This window comes from Geotrypetes seraphini, chromosome 4, assembly GCF_902459505.1.
Source record: "Geotrypetes seraphini chromosome 4, aGeoSer1.1, whole genome shotgun sequence".
NCBI lineage: Eukaryota > Metazoa > Chordata > Amphibia > Gymnophiona > Dermophiidae > Geotrypetes > Geotrypetes seraphini.
This window is the reverse complement of record NC_047087.1, coordinates 196,150,933-196,178,339: the sequence shown is the minus strand read 5'-3', so window position 1 is coordinate 196,178,339 and position 27,407 is coordinate 196,150,933. Positions and strand designations below refer to the sequence as shown.

The following is a 27,407-nucleotide window of genomic DNA, read 5'->3' as shown; positions in this document are numbered from 1 at the left end:
AACACAATTCAAACTCTACTGTCTCCTATTCAAAGTAACCCACGGCACGGCACCCAGCTACCTAAACAACCGTTTTCACTACTATCTCTTATCCAGAAGAAGGAGAACACAGAACATTTTCACCTACCCTCCTCTCAATGGTACTCGACGTAAGAAACTTTATGACAACCTACTAGGGACACAGGCAGCTAATATTGTCTCCGACATCTCAAAATTATTGATCGAAATTACAGACATAAAAGAGTTCCGAAAAGAAATAAAAACACTACTGTTCAAAAAATATCTCCTATCAATCTAAACCGCCATCTAATGAGTTCCCAATTAATTCCTTTGGGAATAGAATCTCTTTATCCAACCCAAACTAAACATCCCTACTGTCCATATCATCAACATTAATTAACCAACATCATGCAATCATCAAAACAATAAATACACCTCCGCTTATAGGCATATGATGCTACTCTCCACCCGAAGAAACTTGACTCAGCTCATGTAACATCTTTTGTAATCTAGAATATATTGTAATTCTTTATTCTCCACCAGTTGTAAATTGACTCAGTTGCTATGTAACATCTCCTGTGATATTGAATGTACTGTAATTCTTCACTATTACCTGTAATTAACCCTTCTCCTGTAATGTAATTCTACTGGAAATGCCCAGATATCTTCTTTATTGTAATCCGTTGCTATGTTACATCTTCTGCGATACTGAATGTATTGTAACTCTTCACTGTTACTTGTAATCTACTCTTCTCCTGTAATGTAATTCTACTGGAAATGCCCAGATATCATCTTTATTGTAATCCGCCTAGAACCGCAAGGCACAGGCGGAATAGAAATCCCTAATGTAATGTAATGTAAACACTTTTTGAACCCTCTGTGCGATCGTAATGTCTTTCCAAGAGATGATCTGAAATACAACAAATCTTTTTCAATATCACACACAGCGCAGAAGAATGCTCAAACAAGCTGCGCTGTGGGGAAACTTAACATCTTATTAGCAAAAAAGGAGAAGGAAGAAAGCGCTAAGAAATCACATACCGTTCACAAAATTCGGAGATTCCAAACGACGGAGACCGCTATCCACCTCACCAGATTTATACTAAAGAGAGGAGGAGAGGGGGAGGGGTAACCTCCGTCGGAACGTGATGATGTCATAATGTCAAAAGGTTATTATTGCAAACGAACAACTGTCACTGTAAATAAAGACTGTTGAAAAATGAAATAAGAATTTTTGAAAAATTACAGGAAAGCAACCCACTCAATCTCATTATTTAACCCATGAGGGTGTAGCGTGTTTAATTCAAATATCCACTTTTGTTCTTTGCGCCAAAGCAATTTGGGTATGTCACCCCCTCTGGTAGTGGCTGCTGAATCCAATACAGAAAATTTCAAATCAACTGGATTGTGTTGCTGTTGAAGCCAGTGTTGCACAATGGGAGCTTCTTGTATGCCAGATTTAATTCTACTAATATGCTCACCTATCCGAGTTTTGACACTCCGAATTGTGCAGCCCACATATTGTAACCCGCACGGGCACTGTATTATATACACCACTTGTTTTGTATTACAATCTGAAGCTGTAGAAATACATTTATTTTTGGTGGTGAGGTTCATTTCTCGTAATGAAACAGTGCGGACACATTCTGCAATGCCCACACGGGCTATGCCCACCCGCGGTGGTAGAGGCTTCCTGGGGTGGGTGTATGAACTGAGAATGGACCAATCTTTGTTTCAAGTTTTGGTTTTTGGAAAATCCAAAGCGAGGAGGTTCTTGAAACTCTGGGTGGGACTGCATAATATGCCAATGTTGCTTAATGGTACGTTTAATGTGGAACGCTCCTCGGGTTTAGGGTGAAACTCTAACAACAGTGGGCGGTTGGCATACAGCCCCCTCTTATAGGCTTTATGTATGACAGTGGCAGGATACCCTTTTTCCCTGAACCTGGCTTTCATAGCATCTGATTTAAAAATGTAGTCCTGTACTGAAGTGCACAGTCTCCGAAGCCTTAAAAATTGACCCGCAGGGATGTCATCCCTCAGATGTTTTGGGTGAAAGCTGTCATATTGTAGGAGATTGTTTCGATCTGTGGGTTTGCCATATATACTTGTTTGAAAACTACCATTGACCAACAAAATACTGATGTCCAAAAAAGGCACTTGATGGTAATCTTTAGTTATGGTAAATTGCAGATTAACGTCACAGCTGTTCAGCCATACTAGAAACTGATCCAATTCTTCTGCGGTGCCCATCCATACACCAAGGATATCATCAATATATCATTTCCAAAACATCAGATGTTGCCAATGTACTGAAGGATATAAGAAAATCTTTTCAAACTTGGAAACGTAGAGGCAGGCTATAGACGGAGCCATTTTGGCTCCCATGGCTGTGCCCTTAATTTGCTTATAGAAAACATCTCCAACCTGAAAATAGTTCATACCCAGCGCAATCGAGGCCAATCTTGTCAAAAATTTAATCCTAATGTCAGAAATGGCCTGCACCTGTAGTTCCTCTTTGATGATGTCTATTGCTTCACGTTGGGGTATGTTTGTGTATAAAGCGGTGATATCCAAGGTGAAAAGTATGGCACCGTTTGGAATGTTGTTAAACATAGCCAAAAACTTTATCATGCTGGCTGAGTCCAAAACATATGAGGGTGCAAGGGGAACTCGATCTTTAAGATAAGAATCCAAAATAGATGACAGGGGTTCCAATACTGACCCTCTGCCTGAAACTATCGGTCTCCCCGGGGAGTTGGTTAGGGATTTGTGGATTTTCGGAACAAAGTAAATAACTGGGGTTTTGGGATACTTGCAGGATAAAAACCTATATTCCCTCTCAGTTATTACCCCCATTTCCAGCCCCTGAACCAAACAGTGTGAAATGACATTCTGAGTGTCCTCTATTGGATCTTGATGTAGAACCTCATAGTATGTGGTGTCTGTCAATTGGCGGTGGGCTTTTGCCACATACTGATCTGTGTCTAAAATGACTACTCCTCCTCCCTTGTCAGCAGGTCGAATGATGATACTGTTATCTGTGGCTAAAGAATTTAAAGCCATCTGCTGTGAACGAGAGAGATTGAAACGAAAGGGAGAATGTTGATGTTCTAGGATTCCTACATCCTGTAATATGAGGTTCTCAAAGGCCTGTATGTGAGGGTTCACAGTGCCTGGAGGACACCATGTAGATTTAACTTGTAGTTTTGATTGTACTGGAGACTCTGAATCTAACATGATGTTATCTTGACTGTCAGCCACATTTTTGTGAAAAAAATTTTTGAGTTTGCATTTCCTGATAAATTTAAATAAAGCGATGCGGGTATCAAAAGGTTGATAAGTGCTTGAAGGCACAAATGAAAGCCCCTTGTCTAACAATGATGTTTCTACAGTAGTGAGATTTCTGTGGGAAAGATTGAAAATGTTAGATGTTAGGGTAGATTTCTCGTTTGTTTTGATCTGATTGATCTTCTTGTATTGGGTTTTGGTCCCCCTTGAAAATGGACATTGGGGCCTACTGCAGGGGCTTTCTGCTGTCTTTTATCATCTTTAAATGTATCAGATGATGTGTGTGTATATTTGATTCTATAAACGGCACTCTTTGTTTGATTGACAACCACGCCGTTTATAGAATCTGGCCCCCGAGTCTGTAATTACATGTGTAATTTAAAGGAATGCCCCAACTTGCCCATGACCTGCCCATTTCTGCGCTCCCTTTTTGACTCGCGCAAAAAATTTAGGGCTCCTTTTACTAAGGTGCGCTAGCTAAACGCTAACACCTCCATAGAGCTTGCGTTAGTATGTTTCATTTAGCGCGTGGTTTGCACACGCTAAAAACACTAGCGCACCTTAGTAAAAGGAGTCCTTAGTTGTAGATTAGAGAATGACACGTGACAAAATTCATCACCGTTCCCGTCCCCACGGATAACCGCAGGAAATAATCCTTTGTCATTTTCTAGTGTCTATTTCAACCTCGGTCCTTCTACACCAGCATTCCTCAAAGCAAAGCTTGCGGGTCAGTGGTTGTGGCCATTCATACTCTGATTCTTCCCTCTCTCCTTAAAGAATGACATGAAGATGGTTTCCCGCGATTATCCGCGGGGGCGGGAACGGTGATGAATTTTGTCACCGTGTCATTCTCTATTGTGGATCCCATGCCTAAATTTATATGCATAACCCTTAATTGCTTCAAATTAACACCAATAATCGCTTGTTAAAATGCCAATTATCAGTACTAATTAGCTTGTCATTCAATTAAATAGTGCTCACAATTCATGGCCTTTTTTAATGAGTTAAGGGACTGATTTAATACAAGATTAGTAAGAATGTGTTCTCATACCTGAACAAAAAAAAGTTTATTTTGCAAGCGGTAAGGCAGTATCTCTCAAACCGTGTGCCACAAGAGATTCCAGAATTTTACTTGAGTTAATTTGCACTCAAAAACAAGCACATCCATCACATTGATTAGCAATTTTATTGTCTACTTTAGTTTCTCTATTGTTACAATTACCCATACATAGCTTAAAGAACTTTAACAAATAACTCTCAATTTTAATTTTGAATTGGTTTTGCAATGTTATAAATTTCAATTATAATGTGCCGCAAAAAACATTTGCTCCGTTTAGTGTGTGAGAGACACTGCAATAAGAAAACAGCATTTTCTCACATATTTGACAGTATACGTATATAAAATGAAGCTTAGAAAATTACACAAAAATTGCTGGAACTAGACATATAGGAGGGAATTCTATAAATGATGCTCAAAATTTGGCGCCAGATCAGTTCTATAAAGGGTACATGCTCTATGGTAGTTAAGTTTATATTACATTTGATATACTAGTTATTATTTAGTTATTCAATTTGTTTTCAATTTAGTTATTCAATTATACTGTTCTCCCACAGGAGCTCAGAATGCTTTATATGGATTTATTCAGGTACTTAAGCATTTTTCCCTATCTGTCCTGGTGGGCTCACAATCTATCTAATATACCTGGGACAATGGGGGGATTAAGTGACTTGCCCAGGGTCACAAAGAGCAGCATGGCTTTGAACTCACAACTTCAGGGAGTTGAGGCTGTAACTTTAACCACTGTGCCACACTTTCCCTACCCCTCACAGTGCCTCTGGGTAGTTTACATATAAATACGCAAAACAGAGAAGGAAGTAAGATAGTAGGGACAAATATATAGGAAAGAAGAGGGAACTCCATTAAATGATAGGACACAGAGAGGAAAGGAGCAATTGAGCGTACTATCAGGCTACTATCTTGGCCACACCCTGGAGGTGGGCAAAAGAAAGGAATTATACCAAAAGGGAAAGGGCCATTACTCAAAACACTCTATCCTAGGCCATAAAAAACCTCCTTATATGCACGTAAATTAGAAACGTGAATTAGAAACGCAAATTGCATACATGGAGGGGCATAGTAAAAGAACCGTCTAAGTCCGTTTTGGCCTAACTCACAAGTCATCCAAAGTCAGACACGAGAAAAGGTCCATTTTCAAAAAAATACGTCCAGCATTTTTTTTTTAATCGTCCCAACTGTATGTCCAGCCGTCTGATTGTCCAGACCGCTAAGTCGTCCATCTTTATACCCCATTTTCGTCCAAAAATTCATCCAAGTGAAAAACGCCTAGAAAAAGATCTTTTGGATGTGGGAGGGACAAGAAAAGTAAGGGACTGGACACCCAGACATGGCAACAGAGTAGTGGGGCACCTTACAGGGCACTGCTGTGAACTTCACAAAAAGTGTGCCACATAAACATCTCACAACAGTTCCCTTATAGGTCATGGTGAGCCTCCCAAAATACCCCAGAGTCTACTAGACCCCACCTATCTATCACCCCAATAGCCCTTATGGCTGCAGGAGCCAATTATATGGCAGAACAAAAGGGTTTGGGTTTTTTTTTTTTGGGGGGGTGAACATGTTTCTCCATGAATGTAGTGATTAGAGTGGCTTATGGACCTGGGTCCTCCTCTCCATGGTTCACTAAGCCACGCCCAAGACCACTTAAGCCACCTCTGTGTAGCTCTACTAGGCTTTCCTATGCCTGGGGGATTAGCCCAGGCACCTAAGGCCCCTCCCACCATAGGAGGGGCCTTAGGCGCCTGGGCCAATCAGGCCCTAGGATCCTGTGGGTTGGGCAGGGGAGGGGTGGGCCCGCCTCATTTGGATGGAGGCGGTCCTGCTGGTCGGGCGGTGCGAGGACCCGTCTGGCCAACTTGCGGTAAGCCTGAGGGGGGGGTTGGGGCGTTTAGATGGGGGGGTCATTGGGGGGTCTGGCAGAAGGGGTTAGGTACCCTCCTGCCAGTGATCATGGGTTCTGTGGGCAGGAGGGGTTGGGCACTCTCCTGCCGTGATCATCGTGGGTGGGGTGGGGGGTCTACTGGCAGGAAGGGTTGAGCACCTTCCTGCCGGTAATCATGGGTTCTGTGGGCAGGAGGGGTTGAGCATCCTCCTGCCTTGATCGTCGGGTGGGGGAAGAGAGGGGAGACTGGCAGTCATAGCCGCTATACTAATCACGGCAGGGAGATCCCTTGCCGCGATTAAGTTTAGCGGCTGCGTCTAAAGTAACACGATTCTGTAACCAGCATCTGCAACATGGACGTCAGTTACAGAATCGGGTTTAGTTTGGGCGGGTGTAGGCCCAATTCTGTATAGGACACCTGGGATGGGTGTCTTTTACAGAATCTGGGCCTCACTGTCCCACAGTTTCAGTGCTTTCCATAAATCAAAATGTAGCTACATTCTGGCAGGAACCTTCAAGATAAGCATTTATTATTTTTTATTTGCTTACCTGCTGTTTTGTTACCTGTTCGAAGTAGAAACATTTAAAATCTATGCTCAGATACTACTTATGCAATTTGTGTTTCTAATTCACATTTCTAATTTTATGGTTTTTTTAAGGCTCAAGAAGCTAGACATTTTGGTGATTATTTAGTCTGTATTGAAACAAAGTTTGCCTTGACTAGTAGCAACAGCTGGATGTCATCAGTGTGAATCGCATACTGTACACTAAAAATTTGGAGCAGCTGACCCAATGTTTCCAAATAGATATTAAGCTATGTTGTTAAAAGGGTGGACCCTTGAACTATTCCAAATTCATAAGACACCTGCTGGCTTCTGTCAGCCAGAAATGACTGAAACCACTTCAGCATTGTGTCTTTGAGGCCTAGAGACTATAAGGGCCTGAATTCCTAAAAGGATGCTAATCTTGGCAGCCACTAATTGCGTGTCAATCAGGCATCAGTGTCCTTTAGAGAATCGTGCCTTTTTTGTCTAACAGATGCCTTAAATGTAGGCCAACACTTTACAGACCTACATTTAAGGTGTCTAGTCTCATGCCTACAGAGAAGCATAGGAATACTTACGGACGCCGAAAGTCACTTCCAGTGGAAACCATGCCCACGCCAGCCTTGGGCATCTGTAAGTATCCCTATGAGTCTCTGTAGGAGCGAGACAAACGCCTACAATGTAGGCATCTATTGCTGAATTCATTTATTTTTAAATGTGCATCCTGATTGGCTGGTGAGCCAAAAAATATGGACTGGTCAGAAGTATGCAAAAGCTTAAACTATGTTTTCCCTCCCTGAAAGGCACAGCTTCTACTAACAAACTAGGGGAAGTCTTTCTCTTTCAAACTAACTGAATTATGGAATAATATCTCGCTATGGCTGAGAGAACTAGGTTCTTTTCAAATCTTCCATAAACATCTTAAAACTTGGCTTTTCACTCTATTAAATGTATTGCTAAACCCCAAATACTCCGCATTCATTCTCTCATATTTATACATGGTACAAACATTTGTCCACCAAAACGTGTAATTCAGTCTGTCATAGCTCTTCCAATTATGTGTAACCATTTGAATAGCTATGCCCGTCATGATCAAAAAAAGACGACTTTTATATTTATCCAAAGAAGGCTTGACATGTAAAAGCGTACCACAAATTATGGCTTCATAGGTTAAGGGAATTGCTGAATCAAGAATAAGATTAATTTGTCCCCAAATTGACTTCCAGAAATTAAGTATCAAAGGACAATAATATAATAGATGATCCAAAGTCCCTATATCATTATGACAATGCCAGCATCTATTAGACTTGGAACTGTCTAATTTTTGTAAACTAACTGGGGTCCAAAAAATCCTATGTAATAAAAATAACCAAGTTTGTCTCATAGATGCTGACGCTGTACATTTTAACCTCCAAGTCCAAATTTGTGGCGATCGAGATGCAGAAATACACTGTTTTATCTCGATGCTCCAAATGTCTCTAAGACTATTTTTTGGCTTCTTATTCAAAAATTCAGAAATTAATTTGTACCACTGGGCAGCCTGATGTCCTACTAAATCTGTCTGGTAGTAAACATCTGTAAGCTATAATAAATTTTAAAGTTTTTCCATTCAGGGAACCCACTCTGAATAGCCTGCTTCAACTGCAACCACCTATACTGTTGAGATTTTAAAATGCCAAATGATTGTTGCAGTCGTGAAAAATCAAGCAGTTTTCCTTTAGAAATAACATCATCCCATTGATTGTATTTGCTACATCGTAATAATTGTCATGTATTTATTTATTTATTTTTTTGTTGGTTTTCCTTACACATCCAGGGGAGAGTGGGGGGAGGGAAATGTATTTTGATTATTAAAATTACTTAATTATAATTTTATAAACACATGGAGGGGCATAATCAAAAAAACATCTAAGTCCCTTTTTGGCCTAAGGCCTTAAACGTTGAAAGTAGAAGCAGGGAAAATGTCCATAATAAAAAAAAAAATCCAAAAGGAGGGTTGTTTTTTTTTATAATGGCCTGCCTCTACTTTCAGCTGTTTAAACGCCAAGACCACCACTACGTCTACACTTATACCCCCACGACGTCTACACTTATACCCCATAATGAATCAAAAAAATGCCTAAGCCCCAAACGTTCAACATAAGGGCTTTTAGGCGAAGGAGGAGCCAGTCTTTCGCCTAAAAGCTGGATTCTGTAACCGGTATCTGTCAAAAACAACACCGGTTACAGAATTCACCCCAACCCCCCACCCCCCCCCCGACAACATCGGGGCAAGAGGGAACCCTAGCCCTCCTGCCCCACGATCGCTAACCCCCCCGTTTACTGTCGGACAGGAGGGAACCCAAGCCCTCTTGCCCCGCGGCACCGACGACCCCCCCGACGATTTCGGGGCAGGGTGAGCCCAACCCCTCCTGCCCAGGCGGACCCCCCCTACAATACGGGCAGGAGGGATCCCAGACCCTCCTGCCCTTGACATAAACCCCCTCCAACGACAGCCCCCCAAACCCTCGATCAGCTCCCCCCGCTGGCCTGTGACCCCCGCCGATCCCCCCCTGCCGATCCCACAACCCACCCATCCCCAATCACACCCCTCATACCTTTGAAATGTTGGCCGGATGGACGGGTGCCAAGCCCAACCTTCCGGCAGGCCAGCCGGCTCTAGAATGGGTCCGGATTGGTCCAGGCGGCTGAAACCCCGCCCACAGGTGGGGTCTAAGGCGCCTAGGCCAATCAGAATAGGCCCGGGAGTCTTAGGCCCCTCCTGTGGGCGGGGCCTTAGGCACATGGCCCGCCTTCCTGCCGCAGCTAGGGATCCCTCCCTCCCTGCCTGCCCATCCCAGTTCTTATTTGAGCCGCACTTGCTCCTTCAGTCTTCAGCAGCATCTCCTTGCAGGGACGGCACAGGCAGCGATTCACACACTGCACGTGACTGATCCACAAGCCTTCCCTCTGATATCAGCTATTTACATTGAGAAACACTGCTCTAAAAGACAAAGCTCAGAAGTCTCAAAATTTCCACACTCTAATCCAGTTGTCACCTGGACTTTCGGGACCCTCTCGTGATAGTCCAACCATTTTGAGTTGAAGTATTGACTCTACCTTTCACTGTAAAGACAAGCATGTCCAGGCTTCTTGGACTATTTCTTGAAACCTCATTCCACTGAGTCTAGCAGCTCCAGCTATGAGCACCAACCCTCATCTAGAAGGTGAACAAAGGATACTATTTTATTCTTTTTCCTTTGCTCTTCAATCCAGCTCCATTTCTGTGGAATACATTGCCTCTCGAGCTTCACTCTGAAATTTCTTATTCAAAATTTAAAGTAAGCCTGAATATGCAGTTATTTTCATCTGCTTCCCTTCTCCTTCAGTTTGAGTTTGGTCTTTTCTTTTTGTTTGAATGAAAGTGTTGTAAATAAACATAAATCAGTTTGGTGCTTAGAATCCAAGTCCTGTTAAGCCAGGAAACTCCTTCTTCTGTGCAAAGAGTGGCAGAAAAAGAAGGATCCCCCCCCCCCAAAATCCCTTGTACTCAATGGGTTATATACTCATATGGCATCATAAATAAAGTGTATGTTTTTTTCTATCATTATTTAATATTTTATGTATGTATGGTTGTACAGTAATCTGCTTATTTTTTAGGTGGATTATAAGTCATTTAAATAGATAAGTAAAATGACATCTTACTTTCTCCTCCAATGCCATTCCAAACAGGAAAAATCGTTTACATTGTGACCCCAGCCGATATTCAGGCTTCATAGCTGCTGGTAGAACACAATTTCTACCATCACAGTCTCCCAATAGCTCAATAATGATGAACAGAGAGAAAGAGAAAAAAAAAGACATTTGTCCGAATGGCTTTGGAAAAAAAACAACAAATCGCAGTTCCTTTATTCTTACAGGAATACCACTATCCAGCTTGGAATGCTCGGACCACGAGCCAGGGAATTTCTAGTCCCAAATCTTCATGCACTTGGCAAACACAAAAGTATAGAAATTAAGCCTTCAGCTTTTCCCAAAACAAAACCCCTCCCCCCCACCCCCCAAGCTTCTCTCCTCAGTCAAGGCCACAGCTTGGAGGGAAGACAGAAAATGGAAAAGAAACATTTAAACCCAAAACACAGATTTTTCTGCTTACTTTTACACAGTCCTCCCAGAATCCTTTCCTTTAGGAATGTGGGCTATTTGACCCAAGCTCGACTGCTTCTCTCCACAAGCTTTTTGCCCCTTATCTTTCTTTATCTTCACAAACAGTCTCTTATCACTCATCATTTTTAATAACCCAGCACTGCAGGATGCACAGAGAGGGGAAAGGGTGAGAGAAATAACTCTAACTTCCCGCCCTCCCCAAACTGAATTCCTCAGGTTGCTCTACCCTTTTGTTCCCCCCCCCCCCCCCCCCCCTCCTTGAGGTTCCTGGGCATAGTACAACGAACAAACAACTTTTCATCAAGGGAGGAAAAAACCACACAGCTGCTTCCCCACATTGCAGCTTCAGGCTTTAACTTCATTTCTCCTTTCAAACCTGTGTCCCCAAAAAATGTCCATGGAGATTTCACCACCCTCACTGGCAGGCACACTATCTTGCCACTCCATCTCTGAGAAGGCAGAGGCAGTCTCCTCCAAAGCTGGCTCTGTGAAAGCCTCTTCAGTGTCAGGCATTTCTATGTCTGTGGGCTGAGAGACTCTTGTGTTGCTATCCCAGTCCTCCCCCTGGAAACTTCTCAAGCTTTTATGTTCCTCTTTCCTTATGGGACTACTGCTTTGTTGAAAAACCCTCCCCCTAGGGTGTGAGTATTGAGGTCACTCCACCTGCTTGGTTCTTTTGGCCATAGTATGCTCCCTCTTCCTTTTCTCTGGGGTTTCCTGGTATTACTCTCCCTTCTACAAATTCTGGCTGCATTCAGGTACTTTTGGCCAGGAATATAGGTCCAAAGCTGGGCTTTAGTTAGGGCAATTTGAGTCTCAGGCTTCCTTGCACTGCTCTGCCTGTGACAACATTTACACTCTTTATACGTCTCCTAGTTTCCCAGGGAAAACTGGTATCCCTGAGGTCTCAAAACATATGTGCAGACGGTTCATAGACAAAAGCGCGTGATGACAAAGGCGTGCAGACAACTGAGCGCAAGGCGGAAGCGCGCCAAAGAAAAACAGTATTTTAAGGGGCTCTGACGGGGGGTATTGGTGGGGACCCCCCCACACTTTACTTAATAGAGATCGTGCCAGCATTGTGGGGGGTTTGGGGGGTTGTAACCCCCCTCATTTACTGGAAACTTAACTTTTTCACTCTTTTTTAGGGAAAAAGTGAAGTTTTCAGTATAATGTGGGGGGTTACAACCCCTCAAACCCCCTACAACGCCGGCGCGATCTCTGTTAAGTAAAGTGGGGGTTTTCCCCCCCACATCCCCTGTCGGAGCCCTTTAAAATACTGTTTTTCTTCGGTGCGCTTCCGCCTTGCGCTCAGTTGTCTGCGCTGGGTTGTCAGCGCGCCTTTGTCTTCGCGCGCTTTTGACCTGTCACCCTGTAGACAGAGGCTGAATTAATTTTTGAAGTACATAAGAACATATGCAGTGCCTCCGCTGGGTCAGACCCGAGGTCCATCATGCCCAGCAGTCTGCTCGCGTAGCGGCCTATCAGGTCCAGGACCTACATAGTATCCTCTATCTGTACCCTTCAATCCCCTTTTCCTTCAGGAAATCATCCAATCCCTTCTTGAAACCCAGTAGTGTACTCTGTCTTATCACACTTTCTGGAAGTGCATTCCAGGTGTCCACCACCCTTTGGGTGAAGAAGAACTTCCTAGTATTGGTTCTGAATCTGCCCCCTCTCAATTTTTCCGAGTGCCCTCTCGTTCTTGTAGTTTTTGAGAGTTTGAAAAATCTGTCCCTCTCCATTTTCTCCATGCCCTTCATGATCTTGTAAGTCTCTATCATGTCCCCTCTTCCTCATGCAGTAATAGTTAATGATGGTACACCAATTAATTGGCCCATCCAGTTTGTCCAGTCTGATGTTTGATCACTAATAGGAATATGAAAACTATTAGGCTTGAGTTATATATATAAAAAAACAATTGATACATCATTTTTTAAAAAAATCCAAATACATGAAAGGAAAGAAAAAATACAGAATGAAATAAAGTCAATGAAGTTATTAAATCTGGACTGATGCAGAATAAAGTAACCGGCAGTGTGGTGTCTAGTTACAAACAGAAGGTCCATACAAATGTCTTAAATTGATATAAATAACATTGGTTGAAGAGTAATATTTTTGTAATATCTTTGGAAGTAAAATTTGATATAAGATCAATTAATTGAGTAATCAACAGGTGATAATTATTGGGTTGATCACTTGTAGGACACAACTCCTTGTCTAAACAAGTCTCCATTGCCTTCCTTGTTAGTTCTCTACCATCTTTGGTAGATGAGCATACAAATTCCAGTACTTTATCCAGCACCCAGCAGCTCTTTATAAACCCCAATATGAACTAAATTAAGCTACATGCTGCTTCAGTGCTGTGGCATGGAAGAACAGAGGAGGTATGAAACAGACATAAATATTAGGAATGGGCAGCCTAAAAGTTTCATTTTCATGAAATTGTTGTTTTATTTGGGTTTTCTTGGTCATCTTGCAGGAACAAAGTTGCTAGGGGAGATGGAACTCCTCCGATATGAGGAAATACTAAAGAGGTTGGGTCTCTTCAGCTTGGAAAAGAGAAAGCTGAGGTGGGGGATATGACTGAGGTTTACAGAATCTTTAGTGATGTAGAATGGGTAAGAGTAATCAAGTTTTCACCCTTTAACAAAGTGCAAGAACCAGGGGGATATTCAATGAAATGACATGGAAATACTTTTAAAACAAAAAGAAGGAAATCTTTTATTTCACTCAAAGAATAGTTAAGCTCCGGAACCCATTGCCAGAAGATGTGATGACAGCAGTTAGTGTAGCTAGGCTTAAGAAAAGTTTGGACAAGTTCCTGGAGGAAAAGTCCATAGTCTGCTATTCAGACAGGCTTGGAGGAAGCCACTGCTTGTCCTGGATTAGTAGCCTGGAATGTTGCTACTATTTAGGTTTCTGCAGCAACTTGTGACCTGGATTGGCCACTGCTGGAAACAGGATCCTAGGCTAGATGGACCAGTGGTCTGACCCAGTATGGCTATTCTTATGTTCTTATGAATGTGCTCTCTTTGCAAATAGCATGTACCATGTTGGAAAGATCTCAGATTTCAACACTCTTAAGCAAAAAAGGTCTTTGTTTATTTATGCCTGCTCTGATGGTTCCACATATAGGTGCAATTTTAGAAGATCAGGTACATGTTGCCCTGTTCCTTTTAAAAACTGCCACTTTCCAGATGTATTTCGGCCCCATCAAGAGTTTTGAATTGCCTCTTCCAGCATCTGCATTAGCAAATGCATTTCATGAACAGATTTAAAGAAAAAGGCAGGAGCAGGAGAGTGAAAAGTACTGAAAACTGTTTTCTAATATTGTGTAATGTTTATGGAAATGCTGCAGTTTAGGGCAAAATGTTTCCAGTTTCATGTGCAGTACTGTAAGCAGAATTATTCAATTAAAGGGTTCACCAAATCAAGGATTTGTGCTTATAGGCCATTTGCAAATTTATTTACAGTGTTTTATTTTGTACACAGCCAGCAGCCTTCCAAAATAACTCCTGGAAACATTAACAGATAATGTATTTTGAAATGTGTCATGTGATTATAAGCAGGCTATGCATGACAACTTTTATTTTTTTTCCTTGTGCTAATTACCGGCTCAGAGCAAACTAATTTTCAAGGCTCTACAGAAATAAATCCCCTCTCTATCTAAGGTAAAGGTGAAAGGACCTTACTGCAAGTCCCCTCTTCTGTGTGCAAATATAATTAAAGCTAATTAAGACATGAGGCAGCTCCTCTGATACAATGGATTACACATGTGGGAACAGAGAGTTCTGACATGCTGCTTCTTTAGGAGTGCTTATGTTATAAGAGGACTCTATTCCTAAAAATATTTCAGTTTGGACCCAAGGATGTTCTTATAAGAACATTCACTGTGCTGGTCACAGACTACAGTATATATGAATGAGAAAAATATATAATTGTTACTACCATAGTAGGGAGAAGTTAGAAGCTGAAATATCTCGCTGAGCCTGGTTCCTGCCCCATTACCTTAACCAAGGGCTAATGGGACTGGCAACAAACTAGAACTGGAAATCCTTTTGGCGGCAGCCATTTCTTCAATAGCATAATGCATTCAGAAAACACATAACAATGGGAAAGAAGTGCCACACATTTAGTTTTAAAAGTAAAGAAAAGACCTCAGTGTCACTGTGAATTTAATAAAAAAAAAACAAACAACACACACCAAAAAACCAAACAAACCTCAATCCTTCGGACAAAACAGCTTCAAAAGGAATTTTGAAGATGCAGACATATCCTCGGTCTAGAAAAACTCCACTCTATGTAATTGTTCCTTACTTGAGTAAAAATATTGGTCGTATAAATAGCATAATAACTCTAATAGCTATATAACATTAGTCCACAAAACTCAAAGCAAAGAAAGAAACAAACACTTATCTGCAGCAGGAATTTCTTCCACAAGATGTGTAAGCAGGGTGCAGAAAAGAGGTGTTCACAAAGGGTCCGAATGTATCCAGATCCAAACAATACTCATCAATGGACTTCCGACAGGGACCCTGTTTCGCTATCTTAAGCTTGGTCAGGGGAATAAGCTGTAACCACAAAAAAATCAGCATCAAAAATAGCAAAAACTGCAAAAAAAATAACTCAATAATCTTCTATAATCTCACAATACCTTCAGCTTCTTACATGGATGACTCAGTAGAAGAGGTTTCCTAATGAGGAACTGAATGAAAAATAAGAGAAAGGAGGAGGACTAGAGAGCCGAAAGCATGATGGCTGCCTAAGATTGGTGCTCCTCAAAGGAGAATCCAATAAATCTTCCCACTTAAGACTGTAGTTAAAACTACAGTTTGATTTATAATTTCCTATGGAACATATAGTTACAAACAAATTAAACAGACATAAGCTTACTTTTCAGATCTCTCAAGGATAAATGTTCTATACTGTATGTAAACCAGTTTGGTTATACCTACAGAAAGGTGGTATATCAGATCCATGATCCTTTCATTTTCCTTTAAACTAGAGCAACTGACCACATGTAAAATGGGGCCGGAAATAGCCAATTGTGCAGATTGAAAGAAGCAGTAAAAATAAGTGTTGGTGCCATGCAAGAGACGATCTGTGGGATTTAAGAGATCAATTCTCATCATTCCAACATGGAGCTGAGAACACCGATCGTGACAAAGCAGCGGACTGCAGAGAAGGGGACCAAGGTCCATATGCCACCCTAACTAGTATGCTTGTGGTGGAAAGTGTGAGTCCACCAAAACCTACCAAAAACCCACTGTACTGCCATATAGGTAATACCTGCAGGCAAAAGGGCTATTGAGGCGGTAGACAGGTGGGCATAGTAGGTTTGGGGGTGTTTTGGAGAGTTCACCATAAGGGGGTTAGGGAGAGATGTGTACCTGACACCCTTAATGTGAAATTCACAGCAGTATCCTCTAGGCTGGGTTGGCCCCATGTGCCTAAGGCCCCGCCCATAGGAGAAGCCTAAGGCAACTGGGCAAATTCCAGTTGGCCCAGGCGCCTAAAGCTCCTCCTGTGGGTGGGGCCTTAGACACCTGGTCCAATCAGGCCCTAAGGCCCGTCATTTGGAGGATGGGCTTAGTACCCTTCTGGTCAACTTATTGTAAGTGAAGGGGGTGTGGAGCTGGTCAGGAATTGCGGGGTTCAGGAGGGCAATCGGGGCTTGCGGGGCTGATTGGGGGTTCGGGGGAGGCATTCACAGGGATGTGCTGTGGGCAGAAGGGGCTGGGCTCCCTCCTGTCTGTATTTTAGGGGGGTGGGGGGGTCACCATGGGCAGGAGGGATTGGGCTCCCTCCTGCCCATATTTTAGGGGGGTAGGGGGTCGCTGTGGGCAGAAGGGGTTGGGCTCCCTCCTGCCGGTATTGTTTCGGGGGTGGGGGTGGATCACGATCGTGGCAGGAGAGATTGGGCATCTCTCCTGCCACGATCACGATCCCCCCACCCCCCGAACTGCCACGAAGCACGGCAGGAGAGATTGGCCATCTTTCCCGCCACACAGGTCACGGCAGTTCGGGGGGGGGGCGATTGCGGTAGGGGAGATGAGCCATTTCTCCTGCCGTGATTGTTTCGGGGGGGGGGGGGGGGGGGGAGGTAGGGATTCTATAACCGGTATTGTTTTTGACAGACGCCGGTTACAGAATCCAGCTTTTAGATGAAGGAATGGCCCCTCCTTCGCCTAAAAGGTCTTGTTTTGGGCGTTTGGGACTTAGGCTATTTTTTCGTTGATAATGTATTCTAAGGTTAGACGTAGTGGTGGTCTGGGTGTTTAAACTGTTGAATGTAGAGGTAGGCCATTCTCAAAAAAAACCCAACCCTTATTTTGGATGTTTTTGGGGTTTTTTTGAGAATGGACATTTTCCCTGCTGCTATTTTCAGCGTTTAGGGCCTTAGGCCAAGAGGGTACTTAGACGTTTTTTTTTATATGCCCCTCTAAGGGTTTTTTAAATCTCCTAAATGAAACAATGCACCATTCTAAGAAATGTATCTCCTAATGGTTTAACATTCCTTTCAACTTAGTAACTACGCACTCTCCCCAACTATGCAGCAGTTCTCCACAGTGTATTAATTGCTTCCCTCCTAAAACAATGTAATCCCCCTTCACATTGAGTTGTGCCTTTTCCCCCTGAAACTGTGTAACTTCCTTCTCCTCTGTGTTGTACCTATTTCTCCATTCTACTACATGGGCCTCTTATCCTGTAAATTGCCTTGAACCTGAACTGGAATAATACAATTAAGAAATCCTGGTTAGATTACATTAGATTGGATAAGAATATCTACCTATGAAAAAAGTATTCAACTTCCAACAAATTCATCTGGGAAAGGAGTAGCCATCTCCCTATACATTTGCACAATCAGCTGGAATAAAAGATTAGATTCCCCAGTCTGAAAAGTTCAGGTGATAAACTCTGGATCTTTTCCCACTAAAAACTCTTATAATGCTTGTGGGCTCAAGTAAAAAAAAAATATTGCAATTCATTATAGTAGACCTAATTCAGTGCAAAGATTTTATAGAAAACCATAAGTACATGATACAATCAAGTCACATGTGCATGTATATTAAACAGAGAAAATTCAGCAATCCAGGGAACAATACAACTGATTGATCCAACATCAAACCAGGGGTGGGCAAACTTTTTGACTCGTGGACCACAATGGGTTCTTAAATTTGACAGATGGGCCGGACCAAGAGCAGAAGGATAGAGTGTTTGTGTGAACTAATATAAATTAAATGTAAACGTCATAACATAAAAGGTTTTGGTCTTTAAAAAGTAGCAAAGCATGAAAACGTAAGGCTTATTGTACAAAATGAATGCACATAATCATCTCTCCCTCTCCTTCACCCCCAATTCTTCCTCTTTCTTTTCTCTCCCCCACATGTGCATCTTTCCTCCCCTCTCACGCATCCCCTTGTGCCTTCCCTCTGCAACATCTTTCTAGCCCTCTATCCTTCCCTTCCCCCTCCACTGTTACTTCGCACTTTGTTGCTCACAGTGCAGCATTTTAGATACGAAATCCTAATCCTGTTTTTTCTCGTTTTTCATCCAATCTGATTTTTATCCATTCTGGTTCTTTTTTTATTTTTAATCTTTATTCATTTTCAAACTTACATTAAGTGTGTCAATATGTTAAAACAGATTAATAATAAATATATCACTTAATAATCATCAATAATACAAATGATATGCTCTTATCTCCCACCCTTCCCACCCTTTCCTATTATATAATCAAATACCTTGTACAATATGTAATAATAAAATTAACCTCCCCCCTCATAATTGAACCTGTAAATTTAAGGGAAAAAATGTCATCTAATCAGTACAATATTTTGTTAATGGCTCCCACACATCTTTTGAAATTTCCTAAAACATCCTTGCTGTATTGCAATAAATCTTTTCATTTTATAAATATGACACAAGGATTCCACCAGAAATTATAATTTAATCTACTCCAGTTTTTCCAATTATAGGTAATTTGTTGAATGGTAACCCCAGTCATTCTGGTTCTTTGATACATCAGGTGCCATCGGTAGAGACCTCTGAGGAAGGAGTGTTTCTCCGAAACATGGGTCCAGTCCATCTGTAAATTAGGATCAGCTCTTTGGATATGTTTATTTATGTTGTGCTATATATGTTTTTAAGAATTTTTGTATAATAAATTCCTGCTCCCTGCCCATTTGTCCTGCAGTTTTGTTTTGTTTTTATTTTGCATTTTTTTACGGCAGGCTCTGTTGGTTTTCTTCGTTTTGCCTTTTTTCCAATGTCATATGCACCATAACCAGAAATCCTCAACAGAACTTACTCCAGGGATTATATCAAATCTGATCATGTTATGATCACTGTTATCAAGCGGCCCCAGTACCATTACCTCCTGCACCAATTCATGCACTCCACTAAGAACTAGATCTAGAATTGCTTCGTCACTTGTTGTTTCCCAAACCAGCTGCTCCATAAAGCAGTCCTTGATTTAATCAAGGAATTATACCTCCCTAGCATGCTCTGATGTTACATTTACCCAGAAATATTGGAGTAGTTGAAATCATCCAATATCCATTAATCAATATTAACATAGAAGCCTGTCCACAATCCTGCTATTTTTAGGACCTACACAAAAAAATATTATGAAGAGGAGAAAAAGGTCTGAGATTGAAATGAATTCTGATTTGAATGGCGTAGATCCCTGATGGAGGCGATATGGGGGTGTCCCTGTTGGATTTGAAGCAGTTAAGAAGGAGTTTGTTGAAGACACAGAATTTGTGGAATCTGGGTTTGGATTACAGCTAAGTTCTCTTTTTTTCATCTTGAATTTTTCTGCATATTTTTTGGACTGTGAATTTTATTGTTCATTGACATGGTTCTTTCAGAAGCTATTTACTGGAACTGAGCATGAACTGTGTGTGTTGGTATAAAAACTAGAGAATGTCACGGAGTCAAATTTGTCCCCATCCCAGTGGAATCTCTTTCCATCCCCATGAGTTCTGTCTCTGTCCGTGCTCCATCTCTGCAAGCTCTGTCATCATCTGCACAAGCCTCGAACGCTTGTGCAGATGAGGCCAGAGCTTGCAGGGATGGGACAGGGACAGAACTAGAGAGGATGGGACGGGGATGGAGATAGATCCTGCATGGATAGGGACAAATTTGTCCCCCTGACATTCTCTAATAGACTTTCAGAAGTTATATATTGGAATTGAGTATGGGCTTTCTATTTGATATGAAGAGTTTTCCTGACCCATGAAGTTGCACTGAGGTCTTTTTCTCCTCTTCATGATATTTTTTGTTTAGCTCCTAAAAATAGCAGATTGTGGATGAGCTTCTATGTTAATATTGGGTGTGTGTAATTAATGGTTATTGGATGTTTGAAGAAACATGGCCCCTCTCCTTATAGAAGATAGTAGTTGAAATCACCCATTATTATTTTGTTACCCAGTTTGTTAGCTTCCCTAATTTCTGGTGACATTTCAGCATCTGTCTGTTCACCCTGGTCAGGCAAATGGTAATAAGCTCCTATCATTATCCTTTTACCCTTTAGACATGTCTACCCAAAGGGATTCCAAGGTGTGTTTTGGTTCCTGAATGAATTTTTAGTCTATTCGATTCAAGGCCCTCTTTAACATATAAAGCTACACCTCCACCAATCTGATCCACTCTATCACTGCAATATAATTTGTACCTTGGTTTGACAGTGTTCCATTGGTTATCTTCCTTCCCCCAGGTCTCAGAGATGCCTATTATATCTAACTTTTCTTTTTTATTATTATTTATTTATAATTTCAAATAATTACATACACAATTGTACAAGAAATACTGAATACATCTTTTTCAGTTCATCATAAGATAAATGAATATGAAACAAAAAAAGGACGAAAATCTCAATATAGTCCACCTGTTGAGGGAGAAAAAGCTTTAAGAAACTTCCTTGTGGGAATCAAGGATTTAACTAAATATAGTACTTCTATGGCTTTGGCGGTATATAAGAATAAAATTATTATTATTATTATTAAAGAGGAAAAATAATTTGAGCATACATCATTCCTAACATTCCATGACCACATTATACTGTTTCACTCTGGACCACAGTAGGAAGCCCTTTACCTTCCCAAAAGAAACCCAATTGGGCCAGTTAAAAAAAATATACTTATTCCCTTGATAGGAAATAAAATACTTACAAGGAAATCATAATTGAAAGCTTGCCTCTAAAGAAATCACTTGTCCGGTATGTAAGAAATTATTTCCTGCGAGATTGAGTCCACTTAGATACATCTGGAAATATATTCACCTTTTTGCCTAGAAAAGTTTCCAAAACGACGTGAGATCTCTCAACTCGCGTCCTGCTCGTATATATCTAACTTTTCATTTAGTGCAATATATTCTAACTCTCCCATCTTGTTTCTTATGCTTCTGTCATTTGCATTTAGACATTTCAAACAATGTTTGTGGTTCCTATTTACAATTTGCTCAGCAGTTGGCGAGGATAATTTTGCAATCTTTAAAATCAGTCTGCTCTGTATTTAAAGAAACCTGGTCTATTGTGGCCTCTATTGCAACCTCACTATTGGAATGTACATATATCATACAATAATGGAGTATATGGTTGGGAGGGATGGGCGAGGGATAGGGATAAGAATCTATGTAATATACCAATGATTGTTTATAAGTGATGTATTTATTGTTACTGTGAATGAAAATATTAACACTTAATGTAATTTGTGAAAATGAATAAAGAATTATAAAAAAAAAAAAAGGAATGCCCTGTCTTCCATATTATGTTGATATCTTTTAAAGATACCTTGTTCTGAACCATGCTCTTCTGAGCACCTGGCAGACTTCCCCCAGTTTCTAGTTTAAAAGCTGTTCTATCTCCTTTTTAAATGTTGATGCCAGCAGCCTGGTTCCACCCTGGTTAAGGTAGGGCTTATCTTTGCAAAATAGGCTCTCCCTACCCAGTGGCTTACCTAGCATATGTGACACTCAGGGCCCATCATTTTTTGACACCCCCCCCCATCTGTATGAAAAACATGATTTTTAGTAACAATCCACACGTCACATAAGAGTGTACCTAGGAAAAGGCAGCATCTTACATACTGCAGTGAGCAGTTCTTCAATAAACCCATTGTACAACTAAATAAGCCAGACTAGTACAGATCAATTCTACACAGTCAATCCTAACAGAAAACTATGTCTTTTCGAACACACAGAAAACATCTTCGCCTAGTATGTAATCACAAACTAATCCCTCCCCCTTTTCAAAACTGTAGTGTGGTTTTTAGCCATGGTGGTAACAGCTCAGATGCCAACGCTAAAAAAGCTCTACAGTTTTGTAAATGAGAAGATAGAATAAAAATACGTAGACAAAGGTTAAACTGAAGCACCAAGAAGCTAGACTCTGCATACAATGCAACACCACAGAAACAGCAATGCATCTTCCCTAAAGAAAATAAATAAATAAATAGAATTTTTTTTTCTACCTTGTCTTCTCCGGTTTCTGCTTTCCTCATCTTCTTGTCACTCTCTTCCTTTCATCCACTGTCTACCCTCTCTCTGCCCCTTCTATATGGCATCTTCTCTCCTTCTATTCCCCTTCCAGAAACTTTATGCCTCCCCCTTCCATCTTTCCCTTCACCCCCATTGGTCTGGCATCCATCTTCTTCCCTTCCTTCCTCCAATGGTCTGGCATCTCTCTCCTCTCCCACACCCCCATGGTCTGGCATTTCACTCTCTTCTCTCCCTTCCTCCCACTTCCATCAGCATCTGCCCTCTTTCTCTCCCTCCACCATGATTCCATACCACCCTGACCCCCCTTTCTCACCCTTCACTACGCTTCCATACCACCCTGACCCCCCTTTCTCACACTCCACACCCTTACATACCACCCTGATCCCCTTTCTCACCCTTCATCATTCCTCCATACCACCCTGACCCCCTTTTTCTCCTTCCACCACCCTGCTATGTTCCTTTCTTTCTCTATCCAAATCAGCAAGGTCCCGCGATGACTGCTTCTGCTGAATGAAGATAAAGCATCATTTTAAAAAAGTGGATTAAGCAACCCCTTAACCACTAGTCTCCCCGCTGCGCTCCACATCCAATGCTTACAGTCCATATAATAGCAACAAAAAACGTTCCCAAAAACCACGTGGCACTGCGCGACTCCTACCTGCCAATCAGAAGAACAAAGTGGCACAGCGCCCCGCAACCCTTTCACTGACAATCCACGGCGCCGGAATTCCGGCAACTTCTCCAGCATGAAGAAGAAATAACCATTTCGGCCACTTCATTTATTCGGCATAATCGTGTCTTTGTAGAGATCCAACCAAGAAGCCTGCACTCCTCTGCTCTTAGTTCTGTGATGAATGCGGCTGCTAGTCCAACCCCGTCACTTACCACTTCCGGAGCAGAGGCAGCAGCGCGGGACCTTTCTGCACTTCAGCAAGGCTGCCCACATAAGTATGACAGCCGCGCTGAGATTCCATTCAGAGCAATGCGTGAGGCTCCGGAGTGTGGACCCGGCCGGCTGTGCACCCCCTTGGAGCATGCACCCGGGGTGGACGCCCCCCCCCCCCCCTTGGTACGCCACTGCCCCTACCCCAGAATGTTGTCCAGTTCCTAACAAATCTAAAATCCTCCTCCCTGCACCATTGCTTCATCCATGCATTGAAACTCTGGTGCTCTGCCTGTTTCTTGGGTCCTGCATGTGGAACAGGGAACTCTTCTAAAAATGGTACCCTGGAGATTCTGGATTTTAGTTTCCTCCTAAGATCCTAAATTTGGCTTCCAGAACCTTCCTACCATATTTCCCTATGTCATTGGTACCCACATTTACTAAGACGGCAGGCTTATCCCCAGAACTGTCTAAAATCTTATCTAGGTGATGTGTGAGGTCCGTCACCTTTGCACCAGGCAGGCAAGTGGACAAGCAATCCTTTTGTTTCTCAGTATGTGGCTGTTTTTCTTCAGTGAGAGGTTTTTTTTTCTTGTGTATGTTATAATGCAATAAATCAAAAAAAATTAAAAATAAATTTGATGAAAGGAAAAAGTGCAACTAGCTTCTGTACTGGGAAGATATAAACAAAGACATAGCACTGAAAACCTTTGGAGAACCTCAACATTTATGCCCACTAGATGGCACTGTTGATATCCCCATTCCTAGAAGGCACATAATAATAAATGTATTCTTTTATACCGTCATTACCCAAGAGTTCTAGGCGGTTTCCACCATAAGAAACTGAACAATCAGCGAAGCATGTACATGTAATGAAGTAAAAACAGAAAAGATTAAAAAATTACAATCTTAAAACAATCTAGTTAAGTGTTAAATTATCAAACAAAGCAGATTTTACTACTTTACGAAAAGAGCAATAAGACATGGCTTGATGGATTAATTCACCGAGCCAACATTGTACAGTATTTTGCCTGCCTGAAATGCAATACTCATCTACTACTGATGAACACAGTAGATAGAACAGTATAGACAGAGGTTAAAATCACATATACATCCCAGAAAAGCTGATAGCAGATAACTGCACCACTGAAATGATGCCATATCCACCCTGGATTTCAGTGTCCAATAAAACTGTCCATGAAATATCTGTTTCTGAACTAGCTCCTTAGCACAGTCAGAATTATATCCCAGTAGAGTCTATTTTGTTTGGCTCTGGTGGCCAGTTTCAGATCAATTCTCGAACTGGCCCCACCTTATCCCCTAAATCAAGTTCATATGCCTTCATTAACATCTCCAAATCTAGAAACAAATCTGTGCCTCCTTTTTTTTCCAATTATATTTATTAGCAATTGCAAAAAGTAACATACAACCAAAAGGGAGTCAAATAGTAACAAAGCAAAACAGCAAGGTGAAAACATGCCAGTGATAACACAACAAGAACAATAAACCCTCCGTTAGATACCCATCACAATTGACAGTTTAAGTATTAAGGAACCCCCAACCATGCACAAACAATCCACAGCCTGCCAACCTCAAGTCTCAACATACGCTCACCATGCATCCAGCCACTCATACCCCCCCCCCCCCCACAACCATATATCTACCTAGGGAAGAAGTGGTACTGGCTCCTGTAGGGGTCAGTGCTCAGGATCCACAGCAACAACAGTACTGCCAGGGCACAAGAGCAAGACCTTCCACCAAAGGGCAATGTAACACCTGTGCATGAGTTGCCCTGACTTAGGAGTGCGTTGGATTTCATAGCGGCCCACCTCAGCCAAGCGAGCAAGCCACTGTGGGAAAGAGGCCACCGTGTCAACCACCCAATGCTGCAACAGAAGCTTTTACTCCACCAAGATAGCCATGTATAGAACTTTCCGCTGAGGCAGCGTTAGCCCCACCTCACGTGAACCACGCTGATTCTCCAGCAGCAATAAACCATAATGCTAGGGCACAGCGCGGTGAACAATGCTCTCCAAAAATGGAAGTACCTGCAGCCACAGTGCGGAGGCAGGACATTCCAAAAAATGGTGAATAAGAGAACCCAAAGAACGTTGACATTTAGTGCAAACCTCCCCCTCCCACAGGCCCATATGTGCCCCCTGCACCCTGGAGATAAGCTCGGTGCAGTATTTTAAACTGCATCTCCCGAAAATACGTTGAGACTCCCAAGGTGTGCACATTTGTAAAAAGATCAAGAAATGCCCTCCAATCATACGTGATATCAAGGTCTGAGTGCCACAAGGAAGCCAATCTATCAATGGAACCTAGGATCGAAGCGTTCTTCAAAATGCAGTACCAGGTGACTAACTTGTTCAATTTGGGAGACACCTGAAAAAATTGAGTATCCAGAGGACCACAGAGCCAAGCATCTCCCGTCTACAATTGAGGGACTGGTAGTAATGGTGAGTTTGAAGGTAAGCCCAGAAATGGGTTTGGGCATATGCCAATTTGACTTCAGCTGGACAAACGTAGGAAACCGTCCTCCACCCACAGTGAGAAGGTCTTGAAGGGATCTGCACCCTCTCTGCTCCCACTGCCGAAACCAAGAGTGCCCCACCCCCGGGGGAAAGTTGACATTACCATACAGCTGCAACAGAGGGGAGGTCGCCGGCATCTTCCCCTGCCGCCGTCTCCACCAGCACCATGCATGACGTAAGGGCTGTAAAAAAAGCAAATTTGATCGCGTCCAGGTGGCGCTGCACATTATATTGGTACAAAAACTTGAGATTGGGGCTCATGTAAACGCCGAGGTAGCATATCGACACCCGAACCAGCGGTATTTCCAGACCAGCATGCCAGGTCTCCATCCTAGTAGATTACAACATAAGTTCAGCTTTCTCGCAATTGACTCAGAGGCCAGAAACACCCCAAATCCTGTTGGGGACAGTCTAGATAGAGCAAAATATCATCGGCAAACAAATTTATGCAATTCTCCTGCTCTCCAATCCAAATGCCCCAGATATCCGGATCCAATCGGAGTTTAGCCACTAAGGGCTCCATTGCTAACACAAAAAGCAGGGGAGATAACGGGCACCTCTGCCAAGTCCCCCTGTCCAAATCGAAGGGATCCATAAATCATCCGTTCACCAAATGACGGGCCTGCGATCAGATATATAAGCTACAAATCCAATTATGAATAGTCCCCTCCACCCTAAACTCGCGTAAGACCCAGAAGAGATACCGCCAAGAGATACTGTCAAATGCTTTTTTCATATCCAGGCCAACAATAGCTGAAGCCCCATCGACCCCTCATCTGGAATGGAGAGCCATCAAAGCGCAAGCGAGATTCATAGATGCATACCACCCTGGTACAAACTCGGCCTGATCCTCGTGTATCAAGAGAGGCAGAAATACGTTCAGGCAAGCCGCCAAGATTGTGGCAAACAACTTGGCATCTTGATTAAGGAGTGAGATGGGGCGATAAGACCCCACCTGGGCAGGGTCCTTGCCGGGCTTAGGTAGAAGAACCACGTGAGCAAGATTAGGAGTCCCAAGGCCCTGCTTCTCATTCAATGCATTAAACATCCCCATCAAGACTGAGGATACCTGATCCGTCAAGATCTTGTAGTACTCAGATCCAAACCCATCAGGTCCCGGAGCTTTAGTAAGCTTTAGCTTCTTTAAACCCAGCTGCACTTCCTCAGGACTAATAGGTGAATTCAATTGCTCCAATTGGGCAGCCATCAGCTTAGGAAGTGTCAGACCCTGAAAGAAAGCATCTCTATCAGGATCCGAAAAGGGCAAGCATAAAGGGACTCATAGAAATGAACAAATTTTTGCTGAATCTGCTTCTCTTGAGTGTAGCGAGTACCCTGTTTGTCCTGAATAGACAGTATGACCTGATGTTTTCTAGGTGGCCGCACCAGATTAGCCAAGTCTTTCCATTTTCCCGCCCCACGTATACAATTTATACCTTTGAAAATAAATATCTCGAGCAACCCTCTGTGTCAATAAGGCATGAATCTGCCGCCTAACGGCCAGCAAACAGAGCTTATCTACTGCAGAGAGTGAAGCACA

At 42.3% G+C, this 27,407-nt stretch overlaps 1 protein-coding gene across 1 annotated transcript in view; it reads right to left on the bottom strand.

The window, feature by feature from the left end:
* Positions 1–11,510, bottom strand: part of AIFM2 (apoptosis inducing factor mitochondria associated 2) — a 124,849-nt gene extending 113,339 nt beyond the window's left edge. Inside the window, exon 1 of the mRNA XM_033943595.1 lies at positions 11,319–11,510. The gene's annotated coding sequence lies outside the window, so the exon portion shown is untranslated. The remainder of the gene's footprint in view (positions 1–11,318) is intronic.
* Positions 11,511–27,407: the final 15,897 nt, after the last annotated feature.